Below are 21,201 nucleotides of genomic sequence, written 5' to 3'. Positions count from 1 at the left end.
CGAGTTTACCCGCCTCAAAGGTGCAAAGTTCTTCCTTTATAATAGTAGTATAGATCCTCAACAATTTTCGAATTAGTTAAAATCATTTAAATATTTCATTGTTAGCAGAACCTCTGTAGAATTCTTACTCCGTTTAATATAGAATACAGATTTTTTTATTTATACCAGGCTCAATGCAGTGCGAAAATCCTTCCACAGTAAATTCATATGTTATACCTGTTGTAATACTTAAACATTTTGCATGATAGTATCGTAAAAACTATACAATTGGAAAGTCTGAAAAAAACATGGGCCTTTAGCAGCAGAATTAAGAGCAAACGTAGCCTGATGAGTAAAGTGCTGATGTGCTTCCCCCTCCTTAAAGGGCTTAATGCTTAAAAGTGCTGAATGCTTAATAATGCCAGTGTCAGGGTCGAGAAAATCTTTTTTATAATTTTTTAAATAATTTTTCCATTTTTCTCAAAGAAACATTTTAATTTAAAACCTATTGGCGATATGTTTTGGAGCTTTTACATCCTTTCAACTGTAAACATAGAATTATGTACTCTTTGTCAAGTGCAATACTTTGAGTTGTCGTTGTTTCTGATATTCCATATCAGTGCCTGGCTCTAAGTGAATTGAGATATACCAAAGCGATGTTATAGAGTGGGTATCTCCTAATTTTAAAATTCTGGAGATAAAAGCTCATTGTCACATTTAAAGAATTATAGAATTATAGCAGGTTATTACAAGAAGTTGTGTAAGTCTTCGTTGTTGTTCAACCCAAATGGTGTCCTGCTATCCAGCTCTCAATTCATGCGTGTCTCGAGCTGGCATAGCAATCTCTCTCTGTTTCCCCCTCATCTGAGGCTAGGAACTGCACCAACAATAAAGTATTTCAGACAGTCAATATTGTTGCCGTGTTCTGTCTTAAAATGCTGTGCCAAAGGATATGTGCAAAAACAACAGTTGATGGACAGAATGCAGAACCATTTCATACATTCACCCCAGTACAGAGATCTGGGCCTAAATCCATCGTTTTTTTGCTCACCATGCCATTCCAGTTTGAACCCAGCCATATGCAAATCAGTCTTTACCCTGTGCCTTTTGGGGAAAGTCCAGCCCGAACTGCCAAGCCACTCCTCCCTGGACTGGAAACAAGCATCCTTGGACCGGTTTCGGGGTTTCACCCCTCTTCAGCCAGGATAGCTTGATTACAGTGGCTTAGAGAGCAAGGGACCCACGTCTGGGCATACCCGTACCACTCAGGGTGACAAATGTAAAAACAACAGTTGATGGACAGAATACAGAACAATGTCATACATTCACCCCAGTACAGAGATCTGGGCCTAAATGCATCGTTTTTTTGCTCACCATTCCATTCCAGTTTGAACCCAGCCATATGCAAATCAGTCTTGACCCTGTGTCCCATGGGAACAGTCCAGCCCGAACTGCCAAGCCAGGTCCTCCCTGGACTGGAAACAAGCATCCAAGGACCGGTTTCGGGGTTTCACCCCTCTTCAGCCAGGATAGCTTGATTCCAGTGGCATGGAGAGCACGGGACCCACGTCTGGGCATGCCCGTACCACTCGGGGTGACAAATACAAAAAGGGTATGTGGCATCACTGTTCACTATGGCCCTTATGTGCTGCAAGGTTCTCACATGCACTTGCACCTTGGTGCTCCCAATATATCTTAAGCCACAGGAGCACTTGAGTACATATACAGTATAGTCAGTCCTGCAAGTAAAATTCTATCTTGGCTATCTTGGTTGCACTGAACTGTGTCTCATAGGGAATGGTGTTTACACTAAATTCTCTAGCTCTACATGATGAGCGCTTGTAAAAACTTGTAAAAAACGTTCTTAGGTTTTAGCCATGAGATAGTTCGACTGATTTCTGGACTGCCTTTGACTAGCTGTGTCCTCATAGACGGTGCTCATCTAAAGGTGATTGGTGGAGCTGCTGGTAATCTGGGGACCATGACAGCATCTGTAAGCACTATTGGCCAATTTTTCTTAATAATGGCTTTAATCTGTCTCTCTTGACTGCTGCATCTAGTGATTAATCTAGCTGTGTTTACCTCACTGTTAGGATCTAATATTGGTGTTGTTCTTGCCTCTTTAAATTCTATTTCTTCACTGTATTGTTTGAATAAGGACTCCCTTGTTCTGGTCTTTGCCTCACTTGCTGCCTCACTTAGGACGCTTTTGCTGTATCCCCTTTCTCTGAATCTCCCTTTGGCTTCTTCCATGCACTTTTCTAACTCTGCTTCCATGCTACAGATTCTTTTCAAACTCAGGAATTCTCCGTAAGGGATACTTTTTATTAGTTGCTTGGGGTGGGCACTTTTTGTGTGGAGTGTTGTGTTGCCTGCTGTATTCGTTCTATGCAATGTTGTCTCCAACTTCATGTTAGACATATATACCTTCACATCCAGAAATATATATATATATATATATATATATATATATATATATATATATATATATATATATATATATATATATAATACAATTGCTCTAACTTGAACCCACGCGTATATAGGAGTACCTGTATATTTCCCCTCTTTCGTAAATTAGGTAAGTGACGGCATACACGGGAGTGGTATATAATCTACGAAAGAAAGGGAAAGTATAGGTTTGAGAGAGAAACAGATTATCTATAGAACCATTATTCTTATGTACACGCATGTGGTTATATGCATACCCAAAAGCTTTCTGTAGCAAGCAATAATTAACGCCCCATCACAAAACTAGAACTACAGTCAACACAGAGCCTGGAAAATTTCCTCTTGTATTTTCAGTTCTAGTAAACTTAGTTTTTTTTTTAAATACAACAAATGTTTAATGAGCAAATTTGTCTCAGCAATAAGAAAATGCCATAGACAGAAATTAAGGAAAAAGGCAACATCTGCACTACAGTATAACCACCACAGATATTTAATGGTCCTCTGGAAGGAAGGAGCACTGCCAGAGTATTGCCAGCGGACGGCTATGGGTGTAGAGTATCTGTATGTTTTTTATTAGGGCTATAAAGGGCAGAGGTCATGGGAACAATCCAAAAAAAATATTTGGTCATAAAATATTAACACTCTTCGCATGAAGGACCAGCAAACGGTCTTTGGAAGTTCCTCCCTCCCAATCCTTCAAAATTTTCCCCAAAGGCAACCCCGTTTTCCAAAAAGTTGCGGGGATTTGAAATATTTTCCAGCTTCTACCAGAAGTCATGGCAGTACTACCCGTCTGGGTCACAATATTTTGTGACCACACTCTGTTGGCAAGCTTGCGGCCTGTGAGTCCTTGCATGGATACTGGCAATCAAAGACTGAGTGAATTCCACATATATCTTGCCACAACCAGGTACCTCAACTCCATCCATGGGACAAGGAATCACAATGGACATAACAGTGCCATATTTACTGCATTCTTCACGTACATCCTCCACTATCTCTTCATACTCATCATCGTCTAGCAGTTCATCGGGTAGCACCAAGTTCATGAGGCATAGTACTTCGGTAGGGTGCCCACCCATTTGCACCTGTGAGCTCATCAAGCCAGGCACCTGCACGTCACAGGTGTTTGGTTTATCGTGCTTAGAGTAGCATTTTTAGTGCCAACACTTGATCTTTGAACCAAAAGCTTCTCGTCACCCTGCTGCATGCCGTTTAGTCCAGCTATCGCCTGGTCTGTGTTTAATATCAATGAACTCGCAGAAGGCATATCCCCTAGACAACTCAGTAGCACTGTCTTTCACCAAGTTAAACGCTTTCAGAGGCCCAAAAGAAGTGAGAAGCTCCTTGATCTGGTCATCATTCAGATAGTTGGGTCAACCGCCAATAAACAGCTTGTGTGCGGAGTCTGGCACCACAGTAGATACCACACCTGGTATGTATACCAAAGGGTTCTCAGACATGCCAGGGAGTGGCTTATAATCGTGTGGTCGACGGATCTCTAAAGACTGCCCCTGGAAACTATCAAAAGAAATGGCCTGTGTCGTTTCATCCACCGAGCGGAACTCCGGGAAAGCAACATTTTTGTCTTGGTTTATTTGCACAGCCAGCACAAGGTTTCCTGGGGCTTGCGTCAGACCTCCAAGGCGTATATGGGCATTGAAGAAATCCATCATGGCTTCCTCAGTGATTCAGAAGGGGATATTTCCAACATAGAGCAGGCGCGCCTGCCTGGTCATCTGGCTGCCGACGACGGGCACAGGGGTAGGGGTCACGGCCAGTCCATCCGGGGTCATGGTCGTAAGTAGAACTGTTGCTGGAATCTGACCCGCGGCTTGCATGGCTTTATATTGCATTGGTATGATGTGTTCAACCCCAGGAGGTGGGACATCCTAGTACTTGCGGATCTTCTTTTTCTTCTCATGACTGGGAGACCTGCTGCGACGTCTTCGGTCCCGGGAGCCACTACGCGGGTTTCTGCCATGCCTATTCCTACTACGGCTACAACGTTTTCTCTCTCGGCTCCTAGAGCGACGGTGACTTCGTTTCCTGTGATGGTTCTCCTTCTCACGTTCTTGTTTGTGTTTGTTCAGTTGCCGCTCAAACTCATCTACATGTTGGTCAGGGTGATGGCGGTGGTGCTGCTGCCGGGGCCTTCTTTCGACCCCTCCTGCCGAAGCCAAGGAAACTTAGTCAAAAACGAACACCAAAAATGTGTAGGGCCTTGTTGTATCTCTAATACATGTTTCTTAGCATGGCAGAGACAGTGAACTGATGTTTTCTATCCTTTGTCTTGTTTTTTTCAGAATGAATATCACTGTGGCAAAAGCAGAACCTTTGTAATCAAGAAGAACATGCCAGACAAGTATAAGGATATGTATAAACTGCAGCAGCATTGTATTTGCAGAGAGCACATTATCACATACTTCTTGGTAGCCTTTTGATCCTGTAAAGAGTTGTCTTTATGTTTGTGTTGATTTTACACAGGAATCCATGCAAATGGAGCAGGAGCAAGGAATGCCAAGGAGGAAGCTGAGATGTCCGAAGAGAAAGCCGAAGGTCAGGAACCTTGCTGGAGGCGGAGAACGTGACGTGGAAGTGCCCAGGAAGCAGAAAGGTGAGTGACCCTATCGCAGAAGATTGCAGATGCAACAACTAGACTGCAAAGCAATCTTCTGCCTAGGGAGGATGGCTTTATGCGGGCAAAGCGGCTCCTCCCCTGCCGCATCCGCAGTCAGGCAGGCAGCAAGCATCACAGTGTGTCTGGAGCGAGGGCAGGGACAATGTGCATTTCAAAGGCCTCTCTTTGAAGTCTCCTTCACTTTAAAGGCACAACTGGGTATAAGGATTGGACCTCTGACACCACCACCTCAGTACACTTCTGGACCTGTGGATACTCTGCCACGAAGAAGGACTGCTGTGCTGCTGAAAGGACTGCCACTCTGCTGGACTCCTGCTCTGCTGTGCTAGCCTGCTGCCTGTTGCCATCTTGCCTGAGAGTGAGAAGGACTGGATCTTCATCTCTCCACCACCCAGGGTTGCTCAAAGGGCTTGTCTGATTGCCTCCTATTGGAGGTTTAAGGGATACCAAGGATTTCACTCCACTCTTCAACAGCACCTGATTTCTGTCATGTGAGAGTCTTGCCATCCCAAGTGGTGCCAATCCAGTCCTGGGTCCTTGGAAGTGAGTGCAATGTGCTGCAACTGTAAAAAATCCATGCATCGCCATTGTTGCGCCGGTCGCAATGACACACGACCCTGACGCATAGCGCTTCAGTGAAATCGCATCGCCAGCTGCGCAGTTTGATGAGGACACATACAACAGGATTTGGTGACGATGCATCGCCTACGAGTCCTGTACGGCAGTGCCAAATCATCGCCTCCTGCTCCATGTATCTCAGCTCCGTCAACTGTGCAGCCCAGGTACTTTGCAGCAGGACAGGGTGGTCCCTGTATCTGGCCCATGCTCCATTGCGGTAGGCCTGAACTTTTGAGTTTGACCCAGTGTAGCGTAACCAGATAGCCCAGGTTGAGGCTTTATGCTTTTAAGCACTATATTTCAAGATACTTGCTAAAAATTCATAACCCCGGTTCTATTTATTGGATTTTTATCATTTTGGTCTTGTTTTGTTAATTTAAATCAAATCAAAAAAAGTAATGTATCACTTCACTTCACTTCACTGTACTCAAAGATTGCATATGGTGGATACAGAGTACCCGTTGCCACTGCTCTGGCTGAGTGTTCTTTGCTCAGCAGCTGCTGACCAATACAGAGAAAAGCAGGTGGGGGCCACCAAGATGAGCCCCGGTGACCATGAGTGCATTTGCTCACTCCAAGTGTGCATGAAAGATTAGGTAATAACTGAGATCATTGACTGTGAACTTGCTTAGCAAAACCTCTTGTGGGACTTTTTAATAATACCTCAACCCACACAGAAATGAAATGAAATTAAATGAACGACTGCTGCCCTAAGGCGTCCAAGCGCTAACAGAAGAAATGCTTAACCAAGAGGAAGTATTGACCCATGGGTCACACAATACAAGGAATCTGTTCCACTCTAGCCATAGTGAGCTTGCAACTTACATCTATGCTTTCACAGGAATTCTGGAGGTTGTCCTCTTCAGGGATCATGTCCAGTGTCACAAGGATGAAGTCACATTTCTCAGACTCCATGATGCAAGGGTGCTATGGGCCAGTTTTGGAGACTGCAACAGACCGCTCAGAGGTGGGTGGAGATGCAAAGGAGGTTAGAGTCACAGGATACCACAGATCAGGACCTCTGAGATGAGGTGGAAACAACCAGGACACTCTGGAAGAGCCACAAATTCCATAAAAGCCAGAATATTCTGGAAGGAGGTCCTGATTTTTTCCTAAGTCAGTAAGAGCTAGAAAGATTTAAACACTATTCACCGTAATGCACTGGCCGGGCAACAGCCATTGTCTAAGATCGAGGAATTCCTTATGTCTGCTGGCTGTTGGTTTAGATACATCCTGACTAAACAAGACTTTATGACCTGACCAGAGCATCTGTTTGTGTTGCTTGACAGCACTGAGGATTGCCATAAGGTCTGAATATAGCAGGAAGTAGGCGATGATACCTCTTGGTTTGGTGGGAGAGGATGCTCTCTGAGGCCCTAAACTGTGTGCTGTTTGGATATTAAAATCCATTGATTTTGGGAGACCGATGATCTGAAGAACTTGAATCATGTCCGAGCCTTCAGAACCTTCTGAAATTCCATGAATGCGTAGATTATTACGCCGGTTACGATTTTCTAAATCCTCTGTAGTCTTTTTGAGTTGGGTAACTTCTTTGGTGAGGCTGTAGACTTTGGTCATAACATCCTGTACGTCACTTATCCTTTGCATAACTTCAGAAAGACTCTGATCAAGGCCGGACCATTTCTTCTCAATTCTTTGGAGAGTAGCAGTGGTATCCAACATAAAGGGGCGAATGAGGCATAGTTCATCCATGATGTCCTCTAACATGAGGGGAAGAGGTGATTTGGATGGAGAGGAAGGCTCTTTCTTAAGTCGTTTACTGGTGGTAGCTGCTGGGTCTTTACGACCTCCAGAAGAAGTTCCTGAAGCCCCCTGAGGTTTGTTAGAGTGCATATGATCCATGATGAGAAACAAATTAAGGCGTAGCCAAAAGTACAACTTGTGAAGGCGATGAGAAGACAGCAAAGTCGCAATAAATATAGTCAATGAGAGACGAAAGCAGAAGAAGAGCTCAGATCCAACAGCCCGAATAAATGTTGTAAAAATAAGGACCTCCAGTTTGAGATAACAGCCACTGCGTCACAGACACAAGAGAATAAATAAACCAGCAGGCATGCCGCATGCCGCCAATCTGAAATGCCAGTACGATACAGTGACTATTAGTTGCAGTCAGTACTTAGCAGGTCGGGATTATATGCATTGGTGAAATGCTACAGAGAAGCAGGCGAACATGTCAAGTAGCAAGAGGCCTTACTGTGACCAATACAAAGGAAGTCCAACAGCTGACAAAAAAGGGAGCAGAAAAAGAATAATACCGCCATTGTTTTGAAGAGAAAAAGTCCCAGTCACAAGCAAAGACACTATATCTGTGGAGTATTAGTAGGCTGGTCCTTGGTATAATAATGATGAAAGCTGGGGATAGAGCAATAGCAATAGCAGGAAGATCAGTAGAAATGCGATGAAAAGAGCTGCATTACGGCTGTTTGTGGTCCCGCTGCTGGATTATACAAAATGGTGGCCGCTATAAATAAAGGCACTGAGGCGCTTCAAGTAGAAAGAAAGAAAAGGGTCTAACCGGTCACATTTTAGTTGGGAAACTTGCCTTAGCGGTCCCGGCAGTTCCGATGCACGGACCCCCTTTGCGAGCGACAGCGCAGCGGGGAAGAGATCCCTTCATGTTGAAGCATAGCTCACCGCTACGGAGCTCCTCAGGTAGTAGCCATCTTGCCACGCGCTACTCGCTTCTTGGGTGTACTGCTAAACCTTTCTCAGGGCTTGGTATATACTGTGCTAGAGCACTGGAAGACTGCCAATTCTTCTGGAAAGCTATATTTAAACCCACTACTTTCGCCTTAACTCTGTCGGGGAGACCCACCAAACTCCCAAAAGAAGCAGCCTGTAATGCACATTCTGTTTCCAAAGAAATGCATTGGTTCAATCTGCATTAAAATACAAAAATGGATCTTAATGTTAAAAAACTGCTTGTGGGAAGACACCACCCACGCCTTCCGTTAGAATGGTCTTTTAATCCTACCATCAGGGGGCCAATTTGTGTGCTTTAATGCACAATTTGTCCGCTATTTTATAAATTATTTTTATTGGGGTACAACCATCCTATAAAATAGTCCTTACACCCCACCATGTTTGCTACAAAATATGCCCATTAATCTTTTCAAGCACCAGTTAACACAATTTTAAAAATATTTCTAAAAGACAATGCCATACTCTCCAGAATAGAGTATTTTAAAGCCAGCGAAGCACTTTGCATTATATTTGGCCTCATATATTATATAATGCACCATTTGTCACAAATAGTTCCAAATATTTTCATGTGAACAACTAGAAACTTCGATTTGAAGAAGATTTTGAATCAAATTAAGTTTTGAACCAAGTCATTAACTAAACATTTTTTTTAAATCATCCTTGGCAAAAAAAAAAAAACAATTCCCTGTAAAGTGGTCATCGTTACTGTTGTTGGTATTTTTTGGGCAATGAATGAAATAAGGTTTATCATATCTCTCAAACCACAAATTAGCTTTCGAGTTCGCCAATAACTTGTGTGACACCATCAACAGGTCTGTTTAGCCAACAAGGTTTTGCATGCTGGAATTTCTTAGGGCACCGAATAAGGAAAGGAACCTTGGAATTGACTGTTCCTATTAACTTGTTTTATGGTAGGAGATGTTTTAAGTGAGAGAACTAAAATAACATCATTTAGGAAAAATAATTGGGAGTCTTTCGCCTAAAGAAGCAGTGTTGGAATGTATGAACATAGAATTCTAAGAGCAAGGCAGCCGAAGGATTGCTGGCAATCGTACTAACCTTTCCATCTATCAATGACGCTGGTGAGAAAGCAGCTCAGCTACTTCATAATGTAAACTAATGTGGCAAAAAAGTTTCTAACTTCCCACTTGGCAGTCTGTTTTACAGCTCTAATCTCAACAGATCAGTGGTGTCAAAAGGTGAGCTGGCACTGTTGTTTTAGACATTATACCTGTTTGTACGACCACTTCTGCGCTGCCCTGTACTGACATACAACATAACTGTGGCTGTGCCAGTAAGCCAGATGTTGTTTCTTGAGCCTGCTGCTGTCCCTTCATCCCACAGCAGTCTCAATAAGCAGTCTCATTCATTCCTTGACAGTCTCAATAAGCGTGTGGCTTTCTCTGAGATTGTATCTGAGAGGCTGTGAGCCAATGAAAGTATAAAAGAGACCGTGGTTGTCACCCATGGCTTTCCTTCTGGCTATCTGTGAATTTTCAGCTTTCTGTGAACCTATCATGGCCTCTGTACAATTGCTATTGGTATAGTACTCGTCGTATCTTGGGAGACCACAGAGGGAAAAGCTTGTCTTTAGACGAACAACAGATAACAGCTTTGGCATGGGATTTGACCATCCATACGGTAGCGGCATGGGGTAAAAATTCAGCATTTCCTTATCTCTTTGGGGGTGTTAAGGGGGTGTTTTGGGTGAAATTTTTTTCTTTAATACTAATTAGTTTTATAATGATTACAGTTGTAACTGATTAATTATTAGTTTTGCATTTGAAAGCCTTTTAAAGATTTACAAGTTTATAAATGTAGTTTAGTTATGCTACATTTTTGCAGGAACGCCATTTTATTAAAATGGGCGCTCTCTTGGTGTTCTGTTAATCCTGCACCTGCTCATAACCTCTACCAATCAATTTCGCGAAGTGCAGGACACTGTGTGTGACGCGATTGGTTATTTTCCTTCAAGAGCTTGTATTTTTTTTTCAAAACCGTCTTAAAGAGCTTGTATTTTGAACTAAACTTTCTTTGTGCACCTAATGTAACATTCTGAATGACACTTCCACTACAAGTTTAGATGCAGAATGGCTAGCATATAGTAGTGTATGAGTCTTTGTATGGAAATGTTTCATATTGTGTTGAACATCTCCGTACTGCGTTGTTGCTGAGGAAGCTGATGGACGTTTTTCTCTGCCTCATAAATAGGTTAGTGTTATTACTATTATTGTGACGATCTCCATTCTGATTTGCTCAATATTTATTATCACTAGTCAAGCTAAACTGTATTTACAGCTTATTACCTATTCATGAAATGTGAATACAACCCCTTGGTTTTGGGGGATGCCAGAGTCTTTCCTTTTTCACCTAGAGATGCTGTTAGTTGTTCCTTGTAAATCTAACAAATAGAATTGAGCACAAGACTTTTCATTTTCCTCATAGGGCTCTGTCCATTTATTGAGAGACATCCTTGTCTGTAGAGATGCTGCCTTATGATTTTTGTTGCTTATCGGGACTTACAATAATTCTGATTTCTGACTATGTACTCTGCATCTGACCATTCATGGCATTGCAATTCTCTGTATTGCCTATTTACCTATTTGGAGGTTTTGTAATAAAGCTCTTTAACTTTATCTTTGGGGGCAGCAAAGGGCTTCCTTGGCCCTCACAGATACTTACTACGCCAGGGGACTCCAGACCCCAATGCTCCATGCGCCAGGAGGCGCACCAGCAGTGTATCCTCTGAAGGTGATGTGGCCAGCCATATTGCGCTCATCGTGTTCTCCGCAGTCCCTCTGCATGGGTATCTTTGGTGGCAGCAAGGTGCTTCCTTGGTCCTCATAGACCTTTACTACGCCAGGGGACTCCATCCGGAACAGTCCATACGCCAGGAGGCACAACTGCAGTGCATCCTCTGAAGGGGGTGTAGCCGCCGTATTGCACTCATATTGCTCTCTGCAGTCCAGCAGCATGAGAATCTTTAGGGCAGCAAAGGGCTTCCTTGGCCCTCACGGACCCTTACTATGTCATGCGACTCCATCCAGCAACCTTCCATCCCTCAGTGGTGAGTACTTTTCTATCTACAAACTAAGTGTGCTTGTTATCTGAACACACTAAAAATTATGAAAAGCTGGGTACCAGGTGAGAAGGAAGCCTCCCCTGAAGAAAATTACAGGGCACAACTTTAGAGTCTTTTTTGGTCCGTGTTGTGGGGCTTATTGAGAAAGATATCATTTTGGTAAAACACCGTTTATCCCTGGAGATGGGAGGAATTGGGCCATCCTTTTCCGAGGGCTCTTGACTCATCAAGAGACTTGGGTGTTATGGAGGATCCCCCCTCCTCCTCCTATTAAGTTCTATGATAGACGTTGCTGAACGGATCCTGGACCTGCCAAATTTTCCGGCTAATGCATTACCTACCATTGATCTATCATTCATCAGCGAGGGTGGGCCACCACTGAAGAAACTAAAGAAAACTAAGCAAACAGTCCAGAATAAGGCCTGTAGAATTACTATGGCCATCAAAGCTTATTTTCTCAGTATACCTTATATCATGCCTGCTCAGACACCACAGCCCAACCAAGTTAAAACCTTTGATTTTGGGAACTCTGATTTTGCTTCAAACTTGAATTTGGACAGTTTATTGAGCAAATTCAAAGACATGTTGACTTCTATCCAATCTCCGATTCTGGATTGCCTTAGCAAATTAGACGATGTTTTGTTTCAGTTTTTGAACTCACGTGATAACAGGCAAGACCATAGGGATTCGACCAAGGCATCAGTAGGAGCCGCTGCTACACCATCCATTTTATATCATGCTTCAGCTTCTAGTCTGATGGACAGTCTCATGCTGTCCATTCTTCCTCTTGCCATTCTGCTCTCTCCAACAATATAGCTTCCATTCCTCCCCCAATTAATAGGGGGCCTGTTCTCACAGCAAGGGTGGACTTTTTTGAAGGTAAAGATTCTCAAAGGGGCAATTGAACTGTACAGAGTGATCTAGTTAAAATTACATCAAGGCCACAACCTTGTCCCAGCTAGGCTAACCTTGACCATCCCTCAGCCCGTTAAACCTATGTGAGCATATTGATCATTGTTCCGCATCTAAGCTCCGACCGAGAAGAATCCACTCACCAGCTAAAGAACAAAGTCTGTCACTGGTTGTCCCGAAACATCCGTTTCAGGATTGAGTCCAAGGATATCTTGTTTGTCAGTAGGGTTGGGTGGGCAGGAGCGTTGCCCAAAAGCCAAAGGGGAGATTGTATTGTCGTGAACTGTAGATACTCAAAACTTGCAGAACGAATAATCATTTGTGGTTTAGCCCTCGATGGGAGAATGTTAGTACAGGCATAGGCATTGTCCCACTGGGGTTTTTCTACAAACATTTAATTCCTCCCTACTTTAAGAGTACAGTCTGGTTGAGGTTTTGATCAAAACAGGGCAATGGATCTGAGCAAAAATGCTGTCTCGGTTAGTAACAGGTTTCAGCCACTCTCAGATCTAGAAAGCATTGATTGACGTTCGGCTAGTGTGGATACGCATTTTGACCCTACCCCCCCAATGTTGAGTCATATCAGATAATGTGTGGGCAAAACAAGGGTGGGAAACGTGGTGTAGCAGCCAAAACTATGTCTCGAACAATGCCATCTAAGTATGATTCTTCCAGTCTTGGTTCTACCAACAGCGTTATTGTATCATATGATACGTGCGCATAGCTCTGGCTCATATTGACGCCGTATTGCAGCTACCTCCACCTACTGCTCTCACGGAGCGTGGCTTTTCCCCTAAAATGACAGAGCACCCTTACTTAATTCTGTCTTGGATTATTGCAGGCCTGAAGGGCAAAATTATGGACCCTGATTGGAGGACGTTCATGGACTCACACAGAATTATTCTTCTATAAGAAACATGGTTAAAGAATAAATTCTTCAGATCAGGCTAATCCAATTTCAGTATCAAAGCCACTCCTTCGAAAGCTGGCTGCCCATCTGGTGGCCTCATTGTGTGGGTCAAGAACTTAATAAATGTAACTGTTAATAGACTGACCATTGATTGCAATGATATTCTGGGTTTGTCTTTTATTAGTGGAAACGGTTGCAAAATTGATTTATTTAATGTTTATAGCCGCTCAGTTTTACGTAGCAAAGAGTCACCCACACTACATTTCCTATCCCACTACATTGTAAAGAGATGCATTTAGTTCCCTGCTTATCAATGCAGGAGACTTGACATTTGCCCGTGGTCCTATAAAAAGCAGAATTTATTACGTTTTCTTGGATCTCGATTTATGGCACTTGGCAGATAAAATCTTCACATGAAGGGACAGTGATCAGAACAAACTGAGGCTTACATTTGGGGGTTCTTTTCTGGGAATCACCACAGATTCAAGTGACAATTCAGAAACATTGGTTAGTTTGACTAACAATAGGAAATCAACTAAATGGTTGAAATTATGTCTTGACACATGCCCCTTAGTTGGTATATATGATGACTTTAACGAAATTCTAAAACCTTTAATTGAGTCACCGGGCGATGTTTCTTTACCCAACAGATTATCACTCTGCTCTATTTGCTGCCCTAAAGCTGCATAGCACAAAGGCCAAAAAATGGTAAAAAAAAATCTTCCCATGTGCAGCTCCCTACATGGTACACCAAGGAGTGCCACGAGGCAAAGGGACAACTTATCCATGTTGTTATAAAGAGAGTCCATGAGTAGATTTGGGCTGCCGGGATAAATTATAAACGGTTATTAGACAACATCAAACAGCACTCTGTAGACACAGATTGGCTAACCTTAGTTGGGGCGTCCAGTAAAAATTACTTTCAAACATTTTGACATATATTTTCACATGGATGTCCTCATTCTAACAGCCCTTTAGAACTTTCAATCCAACCTCAACAATGATTTGAACATTTTTCTAAAATGTATGATTGCTGTAGCTCAGGATGGCAGCACTAGTGTCAAGAGCATCAGATCTGGAGAATGTAACTGTAACTGACCCATTTTGTTTCTCTCTTCAAGAAACCCTTCAAGCTATTAAGGCCATGCCCCCTGGGATGAGACTACAAGACTGGATCGATGAGGCTTCCATTTGTACTCCATTGATGCAGGGTTTGCTCAAGGGTGAGCACAGTGGATCAAATCTTTCGATTTGATCTTATTATAGCCAAATAGCTCAGGCTCTCAAGGGACCACCTATATCTGGCATTCGTGGGCCTCAGGTCAGCATTTGACCTGGTCCCGCACTGGCTCCTTTGCTCTACTTTAGCCTCCATGTGCCTAGACTACACCCTGTTGGATACTCTCATCGGACTCCACACGAATACTGCTGTGCATGTCAGATGGAGCTCGGGTGCAGTCTAACCAATCCTATATAAGTACTAGCACCTACACTCTTTACAGAATATATAAATGATGTAGTAATATTCCGGCAAGAATGCATCCACGATTCCCCTACAATAGCTGGTTGTTCCACCCCTACACTCCTTTGCATGGATGATAATCTTCTGCTTTCTCAAACCCCATCTGGGCTCCAAAACATTCTCAATAAATTCACTGAGTTTTGTGACACTCATGAGTTGGAGGTGAACATCTCCAAAATGAAGATCATGGTACTTTACCCATATAAAAAACGCAGAGGGAATTTTTCGAAGAAAGGAGAATCCCTCCAAGTCGTAGGCAAAATTGACTAGTTGGGGATTAGTATTGATAAGAGTAGGATTTGGAAATTGCATATTGGAAAAATGTAAATGGTACTGTTATACTCTGCCTTAGCAATTGCTAAGAGGTTTAAGGCAACTGCCCCCAAATATTCATCAGAGGCGATTGACGTCTATTTGGCAAAAGTGCAGGTCGCTGGTGCATAAGTCGGGGAATTTGTAACATTAAAGGCTTGATTTCCAAAGAAAATAACTTCTTGAGATCCCTTTTTAGTTTGCCACAGAGCGCTCCTACATTACAATTGTTTTTTGATAAAGACTTATCTGAGCAACGTTGAAACCCCTCTTGTATTGACTGAAGTTGTGGTCCACCCCAGGCCTTCACCACTACAGGCTTACTGTAAATAGCGTCTTGAGCCATAGCAAAGCACATACATTTCCCTGGTTTAAGTTCATTAAATCTAACCTCACTGATTAAGACATGAGTGGGTACTGGGGCAATCCCTCCACCATTGTTCCAGGCACTAAGGCAGAGTTAAAGCTACATTCTGGAACAACAAAGGTAATGAATACCATTGTAAGGCAAAACCAGGGGGATTGACTGTAGCATTTTTAGCTTGTAAAACCTCTTCAGCTTAGGAAGCGTATCTTGATCTGATTAAATTGCTCGCACATTATATAAAAAACTCAGGCTGGGAACAATTTAGTAATAAATGTATACATAGATGGAAATCTCTCCAACCCATCTCTGCAGCCTGCGAATATTGCAAACACTCCAGTGAGGATGTCGAACACATTCTATTTTTTTGTGAAAAATACGCCAGGTCTAGGCAGAAAGTGCTGAAACCCATATGCAATTTGTTGGGGGTGAAACATTATCATATGGCTTGTCGCATTTTGAGATCAGATACAAGCCAGGATGTAGATTTTGAATCAGCCATTATTTATATGCTGTATGGTTATATAGGAAAAAGGTAGGAATGTTGTTTTAGATGCAAATACACTCAGATTATGTTATGTCTGGTCCACCTTATCCAACTGTGATGCAAGGGTTACTACAACCGATAATGGTGTATTTTGTATATCTGTTTCTTTTGATCACTGCTGCTATATTTAACACTTATTTCTAATGTGACTTCTCGTATTTTATCTTACCCTTTTTATTAACTCAATTTTGTATTCCCTTTTAATAGACAAGCATTGCCATTTTAGATCCCTTTCCCTTCTCATTTCCATGGTAAAATATTCTAGAATTTGTTTGCACAAGGGGATCTTACTCGGCTCAAATTGGCAATTGGTGCAGCATGATGACCTACGGTGAGGTTTTTTTTATAAGCACCATCAAGGACTGCCCCAAAGACTGTTTTCATTATGTATACTGTTTATGTTATTATTTTATGTAATTTTATGGTCACATGTACTGAAATTAAGTTGATTGTGGGAACTTGCACTTTTCATTTGGTCTAGAACTTCGTATCTGACACTTTCTGCCTTTTCAATTCTCTGTATTGCCTATTTTGAGATTTTGTAATAAAACTCTTTAACTTTTCATTGATATAAAACTCAGTTATTGAGTGGTCCCAGTCGCTATTTTGATTCTTCTGCTAAGTTCATTGTTGGGCTTGGTGTATTGGAGGGTGGTGACTCTTATTACAAGATCAAATGTGCAGGAAGCAGAGCTGCCGGAGGTGAATTTGGGGCTGATCAAAATATTGGGGTGCAGTAAAATATTGGGGTTCCTCTCCCACAGAGGCAAGTCACCTACAGGCCTTCAACCAGTGATGAGGGCAGCATTACCAGACTGAAGAGGTTCCACACTTGCTGTGTAAGGACCAGAACTGCCCACTTTGGAACTGGGGAACCAGGTTCTCAGCAAACCCTCAATATCCTGTGATTCTGGGCAAATCAGTATCACCTAATCTCGCCATGACTATAAAAAGTGAATGTGTCCTTGTGTAATGTAACTGGTGTTTATATAAAGCGCTCCAATACCTTCAGGTCAAGTTCGCGTTTTGTAAAACTGCAACAACAATTGCTCGCAACATCGGTATGAGGCAGACACAGCCGGTGGGGAAGGGACCGCCTACTACCTGCCAGCGTTGCTGCTGCCTGCTTCGCCTCCTCGCAATGCATCTGGGCCGATTTGGGGACATAGCGGAGGTATGAAGTCTCTGCACCACTCTTCGTGGCTATCTGAGCCCATAATTCCTCGACTTTGCCAGAGAGGCGCCCCCTCTGGTTCTTAAACTTTGATGCCACCCGCTCTACGGACTTCTGCCTTGGCGCCTATAACATGCATTCTTGACCTATGGACACCGGATTTGACAGTGCTGCCCCCACTGCCTTGAACTTTTGCTCATGGACAGTACGGCTATGACTTTGAAACCGACTGCCCTCCTCCCTCCGGGCTCTTTTCCCCCTCTAGTTACACTCCGCGAAATTTGCTCTTGGTGTTTTTGGAATTTTCTCCCTTGACTTTCTGACTTGGACTCTTATGCTCCCCGATATTTTGTGACTTCCTTCTTTGACTCCCCTGTCCCTGATCCGCCATCTTAATGATCTTTGACCTCTTCCTCTGTCCCAGCCAGGCGACCCTTCTATTGTCTCTCCGGTGCCAAGGACCTACTCCTCGTTGTCGATCTTGTTCATATCTCTGGTCCCTTGCCTGTTTTGTTTCACTCTCACTTTCCTGTCCTTAACTGCCTTCCTTTCCCTTTCTTTCTGTTCTCCCCCGTCTTCCTTCCCCCGCCCCTTAGATTGCTAAAGTGCATAGCTGCCAAGGTTTGAGTTTGCTTTAGTGTGACATTTTCATAATTTCAGTGCAATTATGAGTGACATTCACCGACTATGAGTGACACTTTCTCGTGAGCAAAATCAAGCAAAGAAGACGAGGGAAACCTACAAATATTAGAAATTACCTCCATTTGAGCAACGAGAAACTCTAACAAGATCTTAAAACTGCAGCAAATCCCCAGGGAATTAAGGACACTGCAGGATGGATGAATGTGCGTAACAGCCTTGCAACACATCTCACATTTGTGTCATTTTTCTTTTCCACACACTTTTATTAGTAATGTGAATAGTAGCGCCCCCTCTAGGTCCTGCATGAAATCATAGTCATACATCAAGTAACAATATGCTGTTCAAACAATGTGCAAAGGGCCAGCCTTGCTGATTTAACACAAATACTAAAATTGGGTGCCAGAATGCAATAAACTGCTTTAAAACCGCCTTGTTGCTAGTGTACAAATAGCTTCTGAGTTGCTATGCCTCAAGGAGCAATTTTTTTAAATAATTCTTTGTATTAATTTTGTAAGACAGAACATAAAACAATACAAAAACAGTAGATGCTGTATGATGAAACCTAGGAAGTTGGCGAAGGAACAGACATCAGGCAACCAATGCAAAACTCTGTAGTTTATGTAAGTAGGACCATGGCAATGATGCATGTAAATAGCATAAACTCTGATCAGCCAAGTTAGTTGTTTAACCGTTGCCCGAGAGTTTAACGTATTTTGATGGTAAGCATCTTCTTGGCTGTCGCACCGTAGTTCATGCCCGTTACCATTCTGCCATCGGCAGAGGTGAACCACTTCTCCAGGGATGACCTATAACCCTCTTGGCGATCAGGAATCCCACTCCAGCCAATACTGTTTAGCTCAGTATAGCACGGCTCGGCCTGGAGCCTGCCTGTCACTGAGCCCTGGCCTCACGAGTCAACGTGGATGGTAATGCATTTTGGGTAAACTGCTCTTCGTCAAGGTAACAACGATGCAAGAAAAACCACATCAGAACCAACAGTAACCAGCAAATAATCACACATTATATTGTACAAATTATAATTTCCACATTTGCGAGACATATAACTGTTAAATGGTGTGAAAAAACAATCTACCATGCACATCCGGTGGCAATATTTTCTCAGCTTTCATTTTTCCAATAGATTGTTAACAGTCCTGAAAGCCAATTTCTGCGACTGTAGTGGCTGTATTTTACAGTAATCTAACTCGGTACCTGACCTGGAGCTGAGAATAATAACCCAGCAGTGCGGGCAAATGCGATATTTTGTAAAAACCGGGGCGGCGATCGATGGCATGAGAGAGGCTGTCTCGTGAGCAGGCAGCCTGCACTCCCAGATTCCCCCGCCTCTTTACTTCCTTTTCCTCCCGGACGTGACGGATTTAATCCCGACCCCCTGGTGACACGGTACGTGATTAGCTGCAGCATCGGACTGAGAGGGCAGCCCGGCCCCCCTGCAGTGTGTGATGATTCACCATTGAGAGCCGCGATACATTTGTAGCGCTCTCAGCGACAGAGCTGAGATCAGCAGTCTCTGGTTAACTGTTTGTTTAGAAACGACGGAAGCAGGGGGGCGTGGCTTGGATGGCAGCGCAGGCGGTTGCCTAAGTTCGTGAGCTCCGTGTCCCCGGGCCAAAAACCAGCGAGAAGAACGGCGAAACGGATCGAACTCCCGCACAAAGCAGCAGGAGGTGTGTAGGAACACACAGTGCAGCACAGGAGGCGGCGAGCGCAACTGGAAACGCCGTGTTTGCAGCAGAATAGCCAGGAATCCTCCAAGGCAGGGAAACGAAGGATGCAGCCCAAGATGGCGGAGTCATAAAACCCCGGTAACATCGCCACAGCTACAGCGACACCAAGCTTGAGTCGGGACAGCGCTGGAACGCGAGGTGTGTGCCCGGTAGAAGAACAACTTAGGTCTGATCGGGCGAAAAAGAAAAAGAATAAAGACGGAGAAGCAAGAGAACAGGCACGCTGTGACAAAATCAACAACAGTGGCCACACAGGAAGCGCGTCTAGACCGAAGGAACATCAACAAGTGGGCTGCCACACACTGAGGTGGGGGAGCGGAGAAGAGGAGAAGAGGCGCCAGAATGAGACAACCACCCTAGGCAAGCACCGGCCAAGCGGAGGTAGCCAACAAGGCCAGGCGATCAAGGCAAGGGTGACGAACAACGAGCGTCGCTCAAGGGAGCAACCGCAGCCTCAGCAAGTAAGCCGCTGGCGTTTTTAGAAAAATCGGTAGCACTGAGCATAAACGGCAAACAGCGTGTAGCAGACGACGGGAAACAACGGCGGCCATCTTGGGAGGGGCAGAAGCGAGAACAGGCTCCGAGGCATAACGCATAACGCATGGAAGCAGGTCAGCAGAGTGCAAGGTACGGGCCTAAGGGAAGCCAGGGGAAGCAGGCACAGGCACAGGTCCCCTGCTCACAATACCAATACGATGATAACCCCAATGCTCAACTACTTGCTGTCCATGCTACCGCTATCACTAACGACAGACTTCCACAAACAAATCGACAAAGCCATTAACCTGTTCCTATGGGGAGGTAAAAAACCTAGAATAAGTCTAGCAAAGCTCAGGCTGAAAAAAGAGCAAGGGGGACTGAACCTCACAAACTATAAGGCCTTCCAGACGGCATGCCTTGCCAAACAAGGGCTACACTGGGTAGCACCAACACCAGAATATATGCAAGTATGGCTGGAGCTAGAAAGGGGCATTCTAGGAGGAGCAGACCCAATCATGGCCATCACGGCGAACAGACACCCAGAAGCCAAAAACTCAATAATACGGAACACAAAAATAGCACTACTGAGACTAGATAAAGAGCTAGAAGTAAGCATCAGAGGCACCAAATGGGAGTCATTATGGTACAACACCAAAATCACATACAAAGGGGAAACGCTAGACAGCAAAGAATGGCTCAGCAGAGGTATAACAACACCGGCACAACTAGAGGCAGGCAACAACCCACTCACCTACAAGATGATCCAACAAACAACTAGCCTACCAGACAAGGAATTCTACGAGTTCCTAAGAATCAAAGCAGCCATCACCAAAGCGAACCTCTCCACACACAAACCAACCATCATACAGTATGCACAGAACCTAAACACGACAGGTCACCAAACAGCGCAGATCTACAAAATAATCATACCACGCACCACCACACTTAATGACAAAACAATAGCCTTCTGGGAAGAGACCATCCACAGACCGCTAAGTGAAGAAGAGAAGGCCAGACTATGGACATCAGCGTCCAAAAACAAGATCACACCACAGTTAGCACAAACAAAATACTGGATACTACACAGACTACACT

At 43.8% G+C, this 21,201-nt stretch overlaps 1 pseudogene; it reads right to left on the bottom strand.

Moving 5' to 3' along the window:
- Window positions 1–3,215: 3,215 nt before the first annotated feature.
- On the bottom strand, window positions 3,216–6,604 carry LOC144752419 (splicing factor U2AF 65 kDa subunit pseudogene; annotated as a pseudogene).
- Window positions 6,605–21,201: the final 14,597 nt, after the last annotated feature.

This window comes from Lissotriton helveticus, chromosome 5_1 (genome assembly GCF_964261635.1).
Source record: "Lissotriton helveticus chromosome 5_1, aLisHel1.1, whole genome shotgun sequence".
In the NCBI taxonomy this organism is placed as follows: Eukaryota; Metazoa; Chordata; class Amphibia; order Caudata; family Salamandridae; genus Lissotriton; species Lissotriton helveticus.
The sequence above is the reverse complement of the archived record's forward strand: the minus strand, read 5'-3'. Positions and strand labels throughout refer to the sequence as shown.